This window comes from Sturnira hondurensis, unplaced genomic scaffold (assembly GCF_014824575.4).
Source record: "Sturnira hondurensis isolate 20B ecotype Veracruz unplaced genomic scaffold, ASM1482457v3 Scaffold0007036, whole genome shotgun sequence".
Classification (NCBI taxonomy): Eukaryota; Metazoa; Chordata; class Mammalia; order Chiroptera; family Phyllostomidae; genus Sturnira; species Sturnira hondurensis.
This window is the reverse complement of record NW_028079667.1, coordinates 7059529-7065805: the sequence shown is the minus strand read 5'-3', so window position 1 is coordinate 7065805 and position 6277 is coordinate 7059529.

Below are 6277 nucleotides of genomic sequence, written 5' to 3'. Positions count from 1 at the left end.
TGTTTGCAGATGACATGATAGTGTACATGGAAAATCCTATAGACTCTACCAAAAAACTGCTGGAACTAATAAATGAATTTGGCAAAACAGCGGGATACAAAGTCAATATCCAGAAATCAAAGGCATTCCTGTATACTAACAATGAATCAGCAGAAGCAGAAATCAAGAAAAAAATCCCATTCGATATAGCAAAAACAAAAATAAAATATCTGGGAATAAATCTAACCAAGGAGGTAAAAGACCTGTATGCAGAAAACTACACAACACTGAAGAAAGAAATGAAGGAAGGCAGAAACAAATGGAAACATATACCATGTTCATGGATTGGAAGAATTAACACCATCAAAATGTCCATACTGCCCAAAGCAATTTACAGATTCAATGCAATACCTATTAAAGTGCCAATGGCATATTTCACAGACATAGAACAAACACTTCAAAAATTTATATGGAACCAGAAAAGACCCCGAATAGCATCTACAATTTTGAGAAAGAAGAACAAAGTAGGAGGGATCACAATACCTGATATCAAAGTGTATTACAAGGCCACTGTAATCAAAACAGCCTGGTACTGGCATAAAAACAGGCACATAGACCAATGGAACAGAATAGAGAACCCAGAAATAAACCCAACTCTCTACAGTCAATTAATATTCGACAAAGGGTGCAGTAGCATAAAATGGAGTAAAGATAGCCTCTTCAACAAATGGTGTTGGGAGAACTGGACAGCTACATGCAAAAAGAATGAAACTCGAGCACCAACTTACATCATATACCAAAATAAATTCAAGGTGGATAAAAGACTTAAATATAAGCCATGACACCATTAAAGTCCTTGAGGAGAATATTGGCAATAAAATCATAGATATTCCACGCAGCAAGATTTTTATTGATACATACCATAGAGCAAGGGACATAAAGGAAAGAATAAACAAATGGGATCTCATCAAAATAAAAAGCTTCTGCATGGCCAAGGAAAACAGTATCAAGATAAAAAGAGAAGCAACAGTTTGGGAAAACATATTTGGCAATGATACCTCAGACAAAAGTTTAATCTCCAAAATATACAAAGAACTCACACAACTCCACTCAAAGAAGATGAGCAACCCAGTTAAAAAATGGGCAGAGGACTTGAACAGACACTTCTCCAAGGAGAACATACAGAGGACCCAGAGACACATGAAAAGATGCTCGATATCACTAGCTATCAGAGAGATGCAAATTAAAACCACAGTGAGATACCACTTAACACCAGTCAGAATGGCTATCATAAACAAAGAAACAAACAACAAGTGTTGGAGAGATTGTGGGGAAAAGGGAACCCTAGTTCACTGTTGGTGGGATTGCAGACTGGTACAACCACTATGGAAAACAGTATGGAATTTTCTAAGAAAACTAAAAATGGACGTGCCTTTTGACCCAGCAATTTCACTGTTAGGAGTATATCCTAAGAACCCTGAAACACCAATCCAAAAGAACCTGTGCATCCCGATGTTCATAGCAACACAATTTATGATAGTCAAGATTTGGAAGCAACCTAGTTGCCCATCCGTCAATGACTGGATCAAAAAACTATGGTACATTTACACAATGGAATTCTATGCTGCAGAAAGGAAGAAGGAGCTCCTCCCCTTTGCAACATCATGGATGGACCTGGAAAGCATTATGCTGAGTGAAACAAGCCAGGTGGTGAAAGACAAATACCATATGATATCACCTTTAATAGGAATCTAAACAACAGAACAAACAAACAAGCAAAATGTAACCAAAGACACTGAAATACAGAACGTGCTGACAGGGTCCAGAGGGGAGACGGGAGAGAATCACAGGGGAAAGGGGGAAGGACTCACATGAACAAGTATAAAGAACACATGGACAATAACTAAGGTGGGGGGTGAGATGGGAGGGAGGTGAGGAGCCCTGTGGGGTGGGGTGGGGGGGCAGGGCTCGGAATACAAGAAAGAAAACTGTACTTGAACAAAAGTTAAATAAAAAAGAAGTAAAAAATTGAGGTCCTGGCCGGATAGCTTAGTTGGTTATTGAGTATTATCCTCTTATGCCAAGATTGCAGATTCAATCCCCAGTCAGGGTATATACAAGAACGAACAAATGAATGTGTAAATAAGTGGAACAAAAAATTCATGTTCCCTCCCTCCCCCCTCTGCTTCTACCCCTCTATCTCTAAAATCAATAAATAATATTTAAATATGAATTTGAGGGGACAGAATTCAACTGCAACAACTCTTCTTTTCAACTATCTGCTAAATGGTAGTGTGCTATAGGGCATGGGTCTACCTTCTTTCCTTTCTCTAACTATACTCTTTATGTTTTCACCAAATCTGATGGCTTTAAGTATATGCTGATGACCCTGACTTTATCTCACTATTGACCTCTCCCTAGAGCTATATCCAACTGTCTACTTGATACTCACATCGCTAATAGAGATCTCCAAATTATTGCATCCAAACAAAATTAATGCTTTTTCCAACCACAACTTTACTCAACAAATCAGTTCTCCCCATATCAAAAACTGTAGTGCTACCAATTCAGCTGTTCAAATAAAGAACCTAGGGGCCATCCTTGATTCTTCCCTTTCTCTTATGTTCCATCATATGTCCTGACTCTTCTCCACTCAAAATATAGAACTCACCCATTTCTCTCCACCCGTACTATCACACCCAAATCCAAACCAGCATCACTTTTTGCCAGAACTAAAGCCAAAGTCCCATACCTGATCCCTCTTGCCCACTTTCAACTCACTCTCAAAATCATCCAGTGTTAAATGTGTTAGGTCATGATTCAGATTACGTTACTCAGTAACTTAAAATCCTAAAATGCCATTTTTAAAAATCATCTATGGGCATCTTACCACAGCCTGAAAGGCTCTTTCAACATGGTCTGAAACTAACTCTGGTCCCATCCCTCCACTTGCTCATAATGCACCAGCCAAATGGTCTCTCAGTTTGTAGAACATTTCACACTGTTTCCCACCTTGAGGACTCTACATACACATGCTATTTTTTCCCATCCAGAATGCTCTTCCACAAACTGTGTGCATGCATGGTTCCTTCCCATCTTTCAGTGTCTTTACAGCAAGTCTTAGAGAAACTTGTCACTGATGAAACTTTATAAATAACACTGCCAGTTACTGTCTGTCCCACCCCTATTTATAACAATCTAAAATTATCCTGTTTATATCTATGTTTATTTGTATATTATTTTTCTCTCCAGTCTCCACTAGAATGTAAGTTCCTCAAGGGCAGGAATCAAGTCTGTCTTTTACCATCATATATTCAGTATTCATTATTTTACCTGATACACAATTAACTTCTATATATACATATATAGGGCTTAATGTATGGGCAGGTAAATAGAAAAATTAATAGACCCTATAAATCACCTTACTCAAATCCCTGTATATTGAGTATGTAAACAGTGGCTCTAGCTCAGGAGTCTATCTGGAAGAGAACTTTCTTCCAGAGACAGAGAGATGCCCTCACCTTCCTACAGCAATGGGAAACCTCCCCACTGCCTTCAAAGTCCAAATTCCCTCCAATCTGTGTGCACAACTTCATCTTCCACAACTTCCTTCCCTTAGCCTAAGATCATAAATACCACTCATGTTCATGATGTTACCTCCCTTTACAATTCCTTTTTCCCTCTCCTGCTAAACATTCTTCAAGATTCCCTCTTGAAGGGATTTCCTGGTAGCCATTGCCAAGATTTCTTGGTAGCCATTGCCGTTACTTTGTACCATCATGGGCCTTCATACATAGCTCTGCCACATTTATTCTCATGTATGACAGTTATACAATTAATTTCCCCCATTTTGCTGTTAACACTTTGCATAAAAGTTACGTTTTATGTATATGTCCACTAGTGCCTAGCACGGTGCATCATCAAAATATGAAGAATTTGTTGACTCCTAGCTATGTGCATATCGAGAAACATTTGAGAATATTTTATTATTGCTCCATCAAGTGAGAGAAACTGGAATATTTTAATGGTTGCTATTCTGCCAGCTATCTGACCACCATTAGTGAGCCAGTGGAAGAGGCAATTTTTAATTTGTGAAACAGAAATTTATTTCAATTAGTTATAGCTTATCACATTTGAAAATATTTACATTATGTCCAAAATGGGCCCACCAATACACATAGACCCAACCTTTTCACCTCCAATTTTCAATTTTTTAAAATACGGATTTTCAGGCTATAAAAGTACTAAGAGGTAACTGGAATTATCAGGAAATTCTCCAGCTTGTATATTTTTTTTAACTTTTAGCATAGGCACAGGCAACACTTCTTGAAACTATTTAATGTGTATTTAATGTTAACTTTTATAGTAACCGTACATTCAATCTCATTGGTCAAAACAATTTATAGCTCTGTTTGCCAACCAAAGCGTGGGCTGATCAGCACCATGGACAGAGGAACAATGTGTAAAAAGATAGCCCTTTTTTTGCTAGTTTTTCTAATAATAAACAAATGTAAATGCCATTTGTATGGTAAAAATGTTTAATTTTATTTTTCAACTGCAGTTTACATTCAATGTTATTTTGTATTAATTTCAGGTATATGACATAGTGGTAGACGATCATACACACTACAAAGTGATCACCCTAATATTTCAATTACCCATCTGGCATCTAGAGGGCATTATGCTGAGTGATATAATTCAGAGATGGAAAGACAAATGCCATATGATTTCACTTATATGTGAAATCAAAATGTCACTCTTAAGGCTGCTTATAAAATGATAGCTATGGTATCAGATGTCTTACCAAGGAAATACTGATTTGAATGTTCCTCTAGATTTGGGTCAAATCGGAGAATGGGGTCTTAAGAAAATAACCAGTCCTTCGAGATGTCTCCATGTAGTATGATTTCCTTCATATATTGGCCTATACTGATTCACTTTTTTTCTTTTTTAAAAATATTTTATTTCTTTATTTTCAGAGAGAGGGGGAGGAGGAGAGAAGGGAGAGAAATGTTGATGTTCGAGAGATATATCAATCAGTTGCCTCTCACACGTCCCCAGCTGAGGACCTGGCCCAAAACCCTGGCATGTGCCCTGACTGTAAAGCAAATTGATGACCTTTTGGTTCACAGGCCAGCACTCAATCCACTGAACCACACCAGCCAAAGCAATTCACTACTTTTTGACAATGTGTTTTTCTTTTCCCAAAGCACCAACATTTTCATGCTGATGTAACTATAAACACTTACCTAGCAAATGTGGAGAAAATTTGCTCTTTTTACCTGTTTAGTACTTGTGATCCTTTTTGCCTTTGCAAACTACCTTTCAAACAAATAAGCTGTTTTTAAGAGATGCTAAGGAATTTTTTATGCTTGGGGGGTTATGATTATATTGAAGTTGTGTTAAATGGGAGTCCCTATCTTTTAGCAATAGATTCTGATAGTTACAAATAAAGTAATTTGATGTCTGGGATTTGCTTCAAAATAATAATCCAGGATCAGGCATGCAGGTAGACATAAAGGGAAGACAAGATTGGCCATGAGTTGCTGAATGTTAAAGCTGGAGGATGAGAACATGAAAATTAATTCTATTTTTTTATATGTTTGAAAATTTTCTTCAAGATATACATATATGTGTGTATGCATACATGCTGCTGAGAGGCCACAAAACAAAACCCAGACAATGATTTCTGAAGATCTTATGAACCTGAACCTAAGAGATAATGAGGAGCAAGCTCTAATATTTCAGCTTTAAAAGCAGCCTAAAGAAGGCCAGGTTATAACTGTTCTGTGAAGATCTGAGATTTTGTCTTGCTCAAGCCCATGGGATGAAATAGAAAAGTTCAGATGTCTAGGCATGCTCACTTTCTTCTGGAGCAAGATGTCAATGAAACCTTTCATGTACCTGCCTGACAAAAAGCACCTTAGGGCAGCCTAGAGTTGCAGGAGCTGAGGCTGAGCATAAAGAGGGGGTGTTTGGTTTGTAATGATGAATCCAAAGTCAAAACCTAAAGTTCTAGGTAAGAACCAAAAGAAAACAAAACAAAAATATTTTTAAATACAAAATGGGCTGGATAAGTGCAGGGAATCAAGATATGACGCCATACAGATCAGGATGGAAAAGAGCTAAAATATGAAGAGGGTGGAGAGGTACAAAAACACTCATATTCTTTGTGGGTGGGGGCTGATAGGAGGTTTTGATGAAGCAGACATGTCAGAAGCAAATAAGGAGCTGACAGAGACAGATGTATAAAATTTAAAATGAAAGTAAAAGTGCTACAAAACCTGTGAAACTGCAC